This window comes from Cavia porcellus, unplaced genomic scaffold (assembly GCF_034190915.1).
Source record: "Cavia porcellus strain 051 isolate PalLab524CR breed Dunkin Hartley unplaced genomic scaffold, mCavPor4.1 scaffold_5, whole genome shotgun sequence".
Lineage (NCBI taxonomy): Eukaryota > Metazoa > Chordata > Mammalia > Rodentia > Caviidae > Cavia > Cavia porcellus.
In genome coordinates, this window is record NW_026947488.1 from 26476653 (window position 1) to 26489317 (window position 12665).

The following is a 12665-nucleotide window of genomic DNA, read 5'->3' on the forward strand; positions in this document are numbered from 1 at the left end:
ATCAGAATTTTCACTTATGTTATTCCGACAGCAGCGTGGAGAATAGTTTGGAGGGAACCCAGAGTGAATGTGAAAATGTCAAGAATCTTCCCATCCTGCATGGTCCTTGTACAGGAATAGATATTAATTTTAAATTCCCAGAGATTCAGTTGTAAAAAAATTTATTACAGTAAATTCACATACACGTACACACACACAAATTTGTGGAATAAAGGAGTTCCTGATTCCCTGAGATGGCACTAATACAAGTGAGCTGTTCAGTTTACAATCTGCTTGTTTATCTCCTATTTTCTGTGATGTTCATAATAGACAGCAAACTCCCACTTTATGGGTAAGAAAGCTGAGGTTCACAAAGAATAGAAAATTCACAAAGCTGTCGACTGTTAGGTATATATGAATCTCCCTTGTAAGACTGACAGAATTCTTGAGTGAACAAGCGAATCTGGTCATGTATCTAGGGAGCCTCCCTACATTTAGGGAGGGGAGAGGTCACACTCACTTGTTCACTCAAGAATTCTGTGTTTGGGCACCCACCAAATTTGCTGGAGTGGTGGTAATGATGAGAAAAAGCAGCGATCTATAGGGAAACAATAAATAAAGATGATTATCATCATTGTTATCATTAGACACTATATTTAACAATGGCATAATTGGATACTATGTCAAGCACTGCGAAGTACTTTTCATATTTTTCCTCTTTTACCCTTCTCAAGGAAAAAAGTATCCTCATATTTCGGTTCCGCAAACTGAGGCTTGGAGAGTTGAAACGTCCGAGGATACTCACGAGTGCTGGCACGAGACTGAGCTAAAGCGAGATCACAGCAACACCAAGCAGCGGATCCCAGGAGGAACCACACACACTGCACTCAAGGGAACTGGAGCGTGCTCCACCTCGCGCTCACGGGGACGTTTGGTCACGTGGTCAGGCCCCGCCCCTCCGGTCCGCCCCGCCCCCGCCCGCGCTCCCTCCCTTTCTCCCTCCCTCCCCCTCCCTCCCCGGCCCGGTCCGGCCCATCCCCCTCCCCGCCGGCTCCCTCAGGCCCTACCGGGTCGGGCTGCGGGAGGCCGGGCGCCGACGGCCGGACTGACGGGCGAACGCGAGGGCGGGCGGGCGGACGCACGGAGGGCGGCGGGCACGCACGGCCCGGGCCGGCGCTCCGAGGCCCGCCCGGGAGGGCCGGGGCCGTGCTCAGGTGAGGCGACGGCGACGCGGGCCCGTAAGGGGTGGGCCTGCCAGGCGTCCGCGGTCGCGGCCTGGCTGGCTTCGTGGGAAGAAGGCGCCGCCCGGGGTCGGCGCGGGAAAATGGCGCCGGACGACCGTAGTGCGGGCCCGGCCCGGAGCCGCCCCGCCCGCCTGACCGCCCGCCCGACCGCCCGCCCGCCGGTGGCTCTGCAGTCCCCGTCGCCATGTTGGGGAGCGGGCCCCAGGCCTCGGGCGGGGGCGCTGGAGGGAGCGGCGGCCTGGCCGGGCTTGGGGAGGGTGCGGGACGTGGGGTCCCGGGCGTTGAGGGAGTGCAGGGCCTGCCGGGGTCTGCGCAGGGTGGCGCTCCAGGCCCGAGGAACTGGCAGAGCAGGACTAGGGGTCTGAGCTGGGGTCGTGGAGAAGAGACACTGGCTCCGAACGGGACCAGGGTCTAGGTCCTTAGGCTGAGGAGATGGATGGCAGGTAGTGGAGTTGGGTTAGGCCGTGGGTCCCGTCCCGATCTCCAGGATAGGCAGGTCCTAGCTCAGGCTGTCAGTGTTGGAGCAATTCTTTGCAATGAAAAGATGTGATTCGAAATAGGGATAGAAATGAGTACATCCAGTAGGGCCGATTTGGGGATTCTGGGGCAAATTTAAAATCCTCAGGACTCCCAAAGGCTAAGAATTTATGAATCTCCACTAGCCTCCAATATCTATGGGGGATGGGGCGAAGAGTTTGATGAGAGAAATCGGAGGCTGAGGTTTAGGTGTTGGAGCTGGCCAGCAAATGGCACATAGGGTAGAACTGGATGGCAGAAAGGGAGAGAACCTCCATCAGTTTAGGGAAGTCGGACATGGTGGTGCATGCCTGTAATGCCAGTCTTTGGGAGACTGAGGCAGGAGGATTGCTGCGAGTTCAAGGCCAACCTGGCTACACAGTAAATATAGGGCCAGCCTGAACTGCATAGTAAGACAGCATCTCAGCCTATTTGGCCCCCAAAAAGAAAGCAATTTATGGAGTTGTGTTGTTTTTGGTTTTTGTTTTTTTTAAAGGAGGCACTAGGTTGTTGAGGGTGGTGACCAAAGTGTTTTCCCTGAAAGGGGACAGCCCACTGTTTGTCATTTGGAGATATCATCAGAAAGATTTTATTGAAAACAGCAAGAATGATAGAAGAGTGAATACATAAAACTAAAAGCATTACAAGTCATGATGATTTCAGAGCAAATAGTGGTGTCTCACTGAGACAGAAAATACACTTCCCAAAATCATACACACGATGATAGAGGGCTCCTGGATATGATCTGCTGTCTTGTCATTCAACACATTGCCTTAAAGGAATTTATTAGCTGGGAGAAAAATGTTTAAGCATGACAGCATATATTACACAACCATTAGTTTTGGTTTTGTGACAAGGTGAAGGGGATTTTAAAAAGTATAGGTAACCTACTAAATAATTCCTTGCTCTTCTCTGTTGGTACAGAGAACCCTTAACGGAGTTTGGGAGTGGTTCATGCCTATAATCCTAGAACTGAGGGAGGCTGAGGCAGGAGGATGTAAGTTGGAGGTTCTGTCTGGGCAAGCCAGCAAGACTCTGCTTCACAATTTAAAAATAAAAAGGCTGGGAATACTTCAGTGATAGAGCTCCTCTGGGTTCAAACTCCAGTATCAAAAACAAAACACATTTTTCTAGTTTTAAGACATGCTGCTTCTCTTTTAGTTGTTTACTGATAGCAAAATGATATGAGAAACGTAAGAGAAAAAAAAAACCTGAACATTGGTATAAACCTAGGATCTGTATTGTGTTCAAACTTTAATTGAAGTTGAAGCATGATAGAGTTCAGAGTTCACATGGGCAATGGGAACTCTGAAGGAAACTATGCAAATCAATCATGGTATACAATTGGCTTTCTGTACCCCTGGGTTTTGCATCCATGGCTTCAACTAATGGCCAGTTGAAAATACTCTTTTTAAAATTTGTATCACTCATTGTGGTGGTGGTGCAGGTTTGTAATCCCACTTAGGAGGTTTGGTGGTTGCAATAAAATCTTTCTGATGATCTCTCCAAATGACACTTAAGCAGCTGTCCCCTTTCAGGTTTGTAATCAGCACTTAGGAGGCTGAGGCCAGCCTGAACTACATAGTGAGACCTTGACTCAACCAAACAAAAAAATTATGTTTGTACATTAGGCAATAACATTTTTTTTCTTATTCCCTATGCAATATAAACAACTATTTGTGTTGCATTTACCTTGTATTAGATAGTATAAATAATCTGGAAAAGATTTAAAGTAGCTAAAATATGCAGATACTGTATCATATTATATAATGGATTTGAGTATCTAGGGACATTGTTATCCCAGGAGTTCTATGATCAGTTTTCCACAGATTCTGAGGAATGACTATAATAAACCTAAGGTCCTATATTGTCAAAAAAGGACTTTCAATAAGAAGATAACAGAGGCATTTATTAAATAAGATTTTTAATGCCATGCATTTGTACACCAACAATTTGTGTGTGTGTGTGTGCTAGGAATATAAACCAGAGACTTGTTCATGTTAAACATATACTCTGACAGTAACCTAATTCCCCAGGTTCTATTCTGGATCTTTCTAATGTAGTGAGGCCTGACTTACCTGTGTGATGTGAACAGATGAATCTAGGGAAGCATGTAAACACCCCACCCCGCAGCCCTCTGCCCCAAAATCCCAACCCAACAATGTTTTTTTGAGACAGACTGGCCTCAAACTTGTGGTGATCCTCTTGCTTCAACCTTCAAAATGCTGGGATTGCAGGTGTGTGCCACCATGCCCAGAAGATGATTTTTTTTTTTTGTAGGAAATAAGGTACATTGGATTAGAAAGAAAACCTGTATGTATAGACATATGTACGTATGTTGGTGGGGGTGGTACTGTTTTGAGACAAGTTCTGACTTTGTAAGCCAGGCTGGCCTATGTCTTCCAAGTGCTGGGAGAAAACCAATTATATTGAAATACAATTGTTAAAATATTCAAATCATGATGTACTAGTATACATATGTATCTTTATCAGCACATTAAAGCATCATTTCTAAGAATGGTTGTAACTTAACAGTAGAGTACTTGCCTAATATATGTAAGGCCCTAGGTTTGATCTCCAGCACTCCAAAAAAAGAAATAAAAATCAGATCTTGTGATGGGTCTGATAATATTACAACTTCAAAGACATGATAAGCATAAATAATACTTGATGGTATCAGCAATAACTGTAATACAATGTATTTGTGATTTTTATTATTAGAGTTGCAGATAACTTCTAATACTAGAATTTCAGATAATTACCTACATTCATGTTTGAATAAGATAGTAACTTTTAGTTACAAGTTAGTGAAATAATTTTTCTTTTTTTTCTTTTGTGGTACTGAGGATTGAGCTGAAGATCTTCACACTGGGCTATATCCTCAGTCCTTTTTTTGAGAAAGTGTTTTAAATTGCTCAGATAGGGCTTGCACATGTAGTCCTCTTGCCTTAGCATCCCAGGTTTACAGGCATGTGCCATCACACCTGGCCAGGAGGTCTATTTTTTTCCCATCTAAATTCATGGAGGTGGTGGTAGTATTGTTTTTGAGACAATGTCACCTGAATTTCATCTATGGACTCCCCTGTTTGAAGCCCTAGATGTCATTTTTCTACTCCTATCAATAGGCTTATCTTTGATTCAACAGACATCTATTAGATACCAAGCATTTTTCTAGACACTAAGGACTCACATGCTACTTTAAGACAAAGTCATTTCACTTTGGGTATTCAGTACTAGGAGATAAGTAGACATGTAATAATGATATTTCAGTGTAGTAACTATTAAAGATTGTAAGGATACAGAGGTCCGTGTGTTTTTGTTCTGGGAATCAGAAAAGGTTTCATGAAGGGGCAGTGTTTGAGATGTGTCCTAAAAGGTAGAGGAATTTGTAAGTGAGAGTTGGAGAAAAGAGCTTTTTTAGGTGAAAATACAAATTTTCAGGAAATATAGATGGCATGTAGAATGTGCATAACAGTGATCAAAGATTAGTAAGGTTAAGTACCTGATTGTGAAGAATTTTGGAGTGGGTCCTCAGGTATTTAAGATTTTTGAGAAGGGGAGTATATGATGAAGTTTAAATTTTTGTGAGATAAATGGATGCTTTTTCAAAGAACTGGATGACTAATGGAAGAAGCAGTATCCTAAACTAAGATAGAGGAAGTAGACTTTAAGTTAGAATTTTCAGATGTTGATAATTGACTTTGTGACTGGCAAAAAATATAGAGGGGTCGGATTTCTAACTTTGGATTATAGCTTTAAAAACATTTCAAAATAGGTGAGCCAGGCATGGTGGCACAGACTGCTAATCTAGGTACTCCGAAGGCTAGGAAGATAATGAGTTCAAAGCCAGTCTTGGCTACATGGCATATTTGAGGACAGCTTGAGCTATAAAACCGAGTCCTTGTCTCAGAAAACCAAAAGTAGAGATAAACTTGGAAAACCATTGCAGAGTTGTTAAGTGTAGTATGATTTTTGCGTGAGAAAATCAGAGGGAAAAATCAGACATAAAAACCAGGGAAAAACATAAAGAGATTCTTAGAAAGTCAGAAAATCATAGCTCTCTTTAAGATTCAACAAACTGGTGAGATGATCAAATTTGTCCACCTATTTTTTGTAAAAAAAATTTTACTGGAATACAGCATACTTGTTCATCTGTATATTGTCTGTGTCTGCTTTTGTATTCCCAATGGCAGAATTGAGAAGTTGCAGCAGAAAAGATGAATCAGCTCATAAACCTGAAAATATGCTTTATAAAACATTTGCCAACCTCTGATCTACTTGTGTGAATGTTGTATGTTCACTTTCTCTGCTTTGCTGTGTAATTTCCATACTGTGGAGAATAACCATCTTGCCTCCACCTTTCTCACTGGATCTGTCATATTCTGTGTGACTGCAGTTTGACGTAGGCTTCTTCCATATTTTACATTGGTCAGTGATGGCAAGGTCTAGTGTTCCAGAGTGTATTGTGTGGCAGTTGTGGTAATGCCAGGTTTCCATAGGTTAAATTATTCTGTGGCTTGTTTTGCCATTTTTCTATTAGGTTGTCTTTTTTCAAAAGATGCCTTTATACAATGTGTACCATTGTTGTACATACATGTTGTACCTGATTGTCCTGTTTTGAAATTTTGTTTTATTTTTTTCTCTTTGAAATAAAAGAGAGTTTAAAGAAAAAAGATGCCTTTACATACTGAGTATTAATCTTTTGTTGTTTATATATATTACAGATATTATTCCTCAGTTTGTTGCTTAATTTAAAAAACTGAACTGAGAATGGTGTTGTACACCTGTAATCCCAGCTGCTCAGGAGGCTGAGGCAGGAGAATTCCAACTTCAGGAAGCCAGTGTAGATAATTTAGCAAGTCCTTGTCTCAAAAGTACAAAAGGTCTTGGCATGTAACTCAGGAATAGAGCACTTGCCTACCTAGCATGCCTGAAGCCCTGAGTTCAATCACTAGTACTACTACTTTTTTTTTTTTTTTTTTTTTCTCAAGACAGGGTTTCCCTACACAGTTCAGGCTGGCCTTGGGCTCACTTTGTAGCCCAGACTGGTCTCAAACTTGCAAACAATTCTCCTGCTTCAGACTCCCAAATGCTGAGATTACAGGAGTATGCCTGGCAATCCCCAGTACTACTAAAACAAAAAAAAAATTTTTTTTTTGAAACAGGAGCTCCTTGCATAGTGCAGGCTTCCCTTGGATTTATGTAGTCCAATCTGGGCTTGTACTTACAACAGTCCTTTTGCCTCACCTTCTGAGTGCTGGGATTACAGGCTGTGCCACCATGCCCTGTTTGTTTTTTAATTTTAGTGGTTTTTTTAAATTAAAAAAATTTAATGTAACTACATTTATCAATCTTTTACTCTCCCAAGAGTTTGAAGTTGCTCTTTGTATTTGTCTTATAACCTCTCTCCTGTTTTGCCTTTAGTAAGTTTAGATCTCTTAATTTGTTTAAACTATTATGTGTGTGAGGTGGAGTCCAGTACAGCTATTGATCCTAGCACTTTGTGTTAAATAGGGATTGGTTTCAAATTATATTTGGATAGAGTATCTGTGAGACCCTAATTTCAGTGCTGCCTCTTTTTTTTTTTTTTGTCTTTTTCCTTTTTATTGGTACTGGGGATCGAACTCATGACTGCCTGCTTGCAAGGCAGGCGCTTATGCCGCTGAGCTAAATCCCCAACCCCTCAGTGCTGCCTCTTAACTGAATGACTTTGGGAGAAATGCAATTCCATAATCTCTTTGTGCCTGTTTCTTCTTTTTTTGTATTTCAAAAATTTTATTGATACATTTTAGGTGCATATAGATAACATTCATCATAGAGAATCTATACCTGTACCTAATATATCTTGCTTCTTCTCTTTTTTTCCCATTACCATTCCCTCCCTTCAACCTCTCTTTCTCTCTGTCTTGGTTACTTTTTTCTTGTTGCTGAGACAAAATACTTGACACCCAAAGTTAAGGAAGAAAAAGTCTGTTTGGCTCACATTTTATGGAAGTTTCGGTCCATGATCTGCTGGGTCCAAGGCAGAGTGGCTCATGGTAGAATGCAACAGTTCATGGTGGCAGAAATCAGCAAAAGCAACAAGAGCAAAAACAGGAGGAGCACAAGAGAAGATTCTTTGTGCCCCTTATAGTATAGGTAAGCTACCCAGCCTAAGATGAATGTAGCACTCACACTCGTAATACAAGCATTGGACCAGGAATCAGTCACAAACTGGAGAAGCTTGCCACGTGCATGAAGCTTTGGGGGAACATCCAGACATAAACCTAACACCTTCATTAACAAAACCTGTTTCCATTTTTCCTATTTTTTTTGTCCTTTCTTTCTTTCCTCCCACCCCTTCCTTGTTCCTCTTCTCATTTGAATATATTCTTCACATTTCCCAATATCTGTTATACATTTTGGTCTTTATTTACACTTTTGGTTTCTCACACCAGAGAAACAGTACAGTATTTAAACGTGTATTCTTTTTTTTTTTCACTTAGAATAGCCTCAAAATGCATCCATTTACCTAGAAATGTCTCAAGTGTATCCTTCTTTATGGCAGAGTAGTACTCTATTATATAAAAGAATCACATCTTCTATACCCAGTCATCAATTGATGGGCATTTTGACTGTTTCCAAGATTTAACTATTACAAACTGTGCCACTGTAAATCTGGGAATGCATGTGCCGTACATCCCTGTGGTATGATGCTTTTAATTCTTCAGTTGATCTTAGCCAAAAGGCCGAGAAGCAATGCTTTTAATTCTTTGGGGCGCTACCAAGAAGGGGAATAACTGGTTTGAATGAAATCTCTAATTTTAGTTTTTCTGAGGAATTTCCATACTAGTTACACTAGTCTACATTACTACTAACAGTGAAGAAGGGTTCGTTTTTCACCACAGCCCCGCCAGCATTCATTATTGGTTGATTTCTTGATAATAGCCATTCTTTCTGGAGTGAGATGGAATCTCGGCATTTTAATTTGTGTCCCACTAATGACAAGTGATGTTGAACATTTTTCATATATTTACCATTTTTGCTTCTTCGTCTGAGAAACATACCTGTTTATTTCAGATGCCCATTTTTAAGTTGAGTCTAACTTTGGGGGTAATCTGGTTTTTATATTTCCTTTTTTCTCTCCAATTAAATGTTATTGGTACTTTTTTTTCTTAAAAGGCAGGTTCTCACTATGTAGTGCAGGCTGACCTTTAACTTGCTTATGTAGCTAAGGCTGGCATCAAACTCATGGGGATCCTCTTGCCTCAGCCTCCCAAGTGCTGGGATTATAGGGATTTGCTACCATTCCTGGCCAATATTGATACATTTTAGATAAACATAATGATTCCATTCATCATAGAGAATTTGTACCTGTACATAATAAAACTTGTTTCTTTTTTTTCCATTTCTCGGCCTTCCCTTCAACCTCTCTTCCCCTCCCAATGTACAAAGCTTGTTTCCTTTTTTCCTTTTCTGTCTTATTTTTACTTTTTCTTCTTTCCTTTTCTCTCCCCTCTCTCTTGTTCCTCTTCCCACTTGAACATTTTCTTTATTTCACAATAACACATTTTAATCCTTATTTATACTTTTGATTTCTCACACTAGAGAAACAATGTATTTACAGATGTGTGTCCAATTTATTTCACAAACAGTATGGTCTCAAGGTGCATCCATTTACCTAAAAATGTTTCAAGCTTATCCTTTATGGCAGAGTAGTACTCTATTGTATAAAACAACCACATTTTTATCCATTCACCAATTGATGGGCATTTGGACTGTTTCCAAGATTTGGCTATTACAAACTCTGCCACTGTGAACATGAATGTGCATGTATTACTGTAATATAATGCTTTTAATTCTTTTGGGATGATATCAATAAGGGGAATAACTGGGTCAAATGGAACCTCTAGTCCTAGTTTTTTGAGGAAGCTCCACAGTTGTTTCATAGTAGTTACACTCACCAAAAAATGGAAAAGGGTTCCTTTCTCCCCACAGCTCTTCTATTTCTTGATAAAAGCAATTCTTTCTGGAGTGAGCTCGAATCTCAGTGTTGTTTTTATTTAGATCTCTTGAATGATAAGTGATACTGAACATTTTTTCGTATATTTATTGTGGTTTGTACTTTGTTTTTGGTTTTTTTTCATTTTTATGGGTACCAGAGATCGAACTCACGACTGCCTGCTTTCAAGGCAGGCGCTTATACTGCTGAGCTAAATCCCCAGCCCTGTGGTTTGTACTTATTCATCTGATGAGTGTATTTATCTCAGATGCCCGTTTTTGGATTGGGTCTTTAAATTTGGGGAGCCTGATTTTTTTTTTAAGTTCTTTATACAAGATATTATTCTCTTGAGAAATAGCTGACAAAAATTTTTTTCCCACAGTGTGGGTTGTCTCATCACGCTATTAGTGTTTCTTTTGCTTTGCAAAAACTTTTTAATAAGTGAGAGCTCAGTTGTTAATTCTTTGTCCTATTTCTTGTATGGTTGGGGTTTTGTTCGTAAAGTCTTTGCCTACACCTATATCTTCAGGTGTTCTATTTTCTTTTCTTTTCTTTCTTTTTTCTTTTTTTGTCTTTTTGAGACAGGGTCTCACTATGCAGTTCAGCTGGCCTTGAGCTCACTTTGTAGCCCAGGCTGATCTCGAACTTGCACCGATCCTCCTGCCTCAGCCTCCTGAGTGCTGGGATTACAGGAGTGAGCCACCATGCCCGGCCTATCTATTTTCTCTTCCAGAGATTTAGTGTTTCTGCTTAAATATTTAGATCTTTGATCTGTTTCAATTTGTGCATGGTGAAAAACATGGCTCTAGTTTTAATCTTTGGCATGTGGAAAACCAGTTTTTCCAGCACCATTTATTAAAGAGGCTGTCTTTCTTCCAGAAGATGTTTGCTCCTTTGTCAAAGATAAAGTGGCTGAGTATGTTTAGAGTTGTTTCTGTATCATCTAATCTGTTTCATTGATCCTTGTATCTGTATTTTTGCCAGTACTATGCTGTTTCTATCACAATAGCTTTGTAGTGTAATTTCAAATTAGGGATTGTGATGCTCCCTGCTTTGCCCTTGTTGCCTACAATTGCTTTTGCTATTCTGGGTCTCTTCTGGTTCCAAAGGGATTTTAGGATTGTTGTCTTAATTCTGTGAGGTATGCTATTGGTATTTTGATCAAGAGTACATTAATTCTGTGTAACAATTTTGGAAGTCTGGCCATTTTCACAATATCACTTCTTCCTACCCAGAAACAAGGGCTGTCTTTCCGTTCTCGGGAGATCCTCTTCAGTCTCCCTTTTCAGAGTTCATTTTTTTCACCTTTTTTTTTGTAAATAAAAAGCAATTTATTTGAAGATGAAAGAAAAGGAGGAGAAGACAGCTACTTAGGATGAGTAGGGAATATTCAAAAGGGAAATACTCCAGTTTTTTCATCTTTAAAAATAATATGTACAGAGTTATTGTGAGGATTAAATGAGTTAATGTGAAGAACAGTGTCTGGTACCTACAAAATACTCAATAAATACTGGCTATTATTTAGCACTACTGTTCATTTCTGACGTGCCCGGCAGAGTAGAAGCTCACTGTACTCAACTAAATTGTCTAGTTAATTTGGCTTCAGGTGAAATTAGAGCGGTTTGAGAGCCAGGCTCAGAGTTGCAGGAGATGCTTCCAATGAGCTGCTTAGTTTTAGGGTTGCCTTAGACTGTCTGCTAAAATGGACTCCTTTTGCACTAATAATAGATAGTTCTCTTTGATAGAGAACTTCCATATCTTCTGTAGGATGCCATTGGTACCATGTGGTTGGATTTGGCCAGCACACATTTTGTTTGGCTCATACTCCTTTTACAGATTTACGTATGAACTGGATGTGAGTCTATGATAGAGAACACCACACTGAAAATTTTATTTTAAATTATATAAACTCCTGAGTGTTTTTTTTTTTTTTTAAGCCTACAGCACCCTGTATTCCCAGGCAGTCTCAAACTCCTGAGTTTTTAACTTATCTTGGAAAATTGGAAAATCTGTCAGCACCAAGCTCTTATTCTCTTATGGCAATAATTAGCTGAAGTTTTTAATTAGGATGTACATTTTCTAAAGTTCTCTGTGGTGTGCATTACTCTTGCTTTGGCATTTGCTTTTATAACTTTGTAGACATTAGATTTTTTTTCACTCTTTTTACTGGTTTTTTTGTTTGTTTATTTTTGCTTAGCTTGGCTCGGTTTGGTTTAGTTTGGTTTGCTTTGGTTTGGTTTTTTTGAGACAGTCTCACTATGTAGTCTAGGCTAGTTTCTAATTTATGATTCCACTTAACCTCTCTAGTGGGATTATAGGCAAATGCCACCATGCCTGGCTTTACTGAGGTTTTGAGTGCTATCTTCCCTAAACCAGTAAATGACATTTTGAGATAGAGGTATGATGGCCAAAAATTGATACTTGATTTCATGGGCAAGTAAATATTAATATCAGTTTCTGAGACTTAAGCCATACTTGATCATAATGAATAAAATAATTGAAATTGAAAGATTCTTGAATAAGGATTACTGTGTATTAGCTATTGTGTTACATTAGAAATTACTACATTGGTGATAGAAAAGAAAACTTACTGGCTAGCTTTATGAAATATTAAATACTAAATATTTTGAAAAGCTCTTTTTACTTCTTATATGGAGCTGTTGTCCAAGAGAGTGCTTGTATGAGTGATAAAATTTTAAGAAAATACTAGTAGCTCATAATTTTTGCATGCTTACTGTTTGTTAGATAAGATGTTGAGCATTTCATAGATTCCATTTTATTTAATCCTCACAACAACCTAGTGATGTAGGCACTGGTTTTGTTTTGTTTTTGTTTTTAACTAAGAAACTAATGAATAGAACTAATAATTACCGGTGAGAGATTGCCAAATCCAGGCAATCTTAAAGGTTTTTCTGTTTTTGTTTTTGATTTTTGGTACCTGTGAT

General features: G+C 39.7%; 1 protein-coding gene across 6 annotated transcripts in view; it reads left to right on the forward strand.

Moving 5' to 3' along the window:
* Positions 1 to 1056: 1056 nt before the first annotated feature.
* The window catches only part of Ncoa6 (nuclear receptor coactivator 6), an 85438-nt gene continuing 73829 nt past the window's right edge, over positions 1057 to 12665 (forward strand). For all 6 annotated transcript variants that reach the window (XR_010047404.1, XM_063248468.1, XM_063248472.1 and 3 more), the window contains exon 1: positions 1057 to 1193. The gene's annotated coding sequence lies outside the window, so the exon portion shown is untranslated. The remainder of the gene's footprint in view (positions 1194 to 12665) is intronic.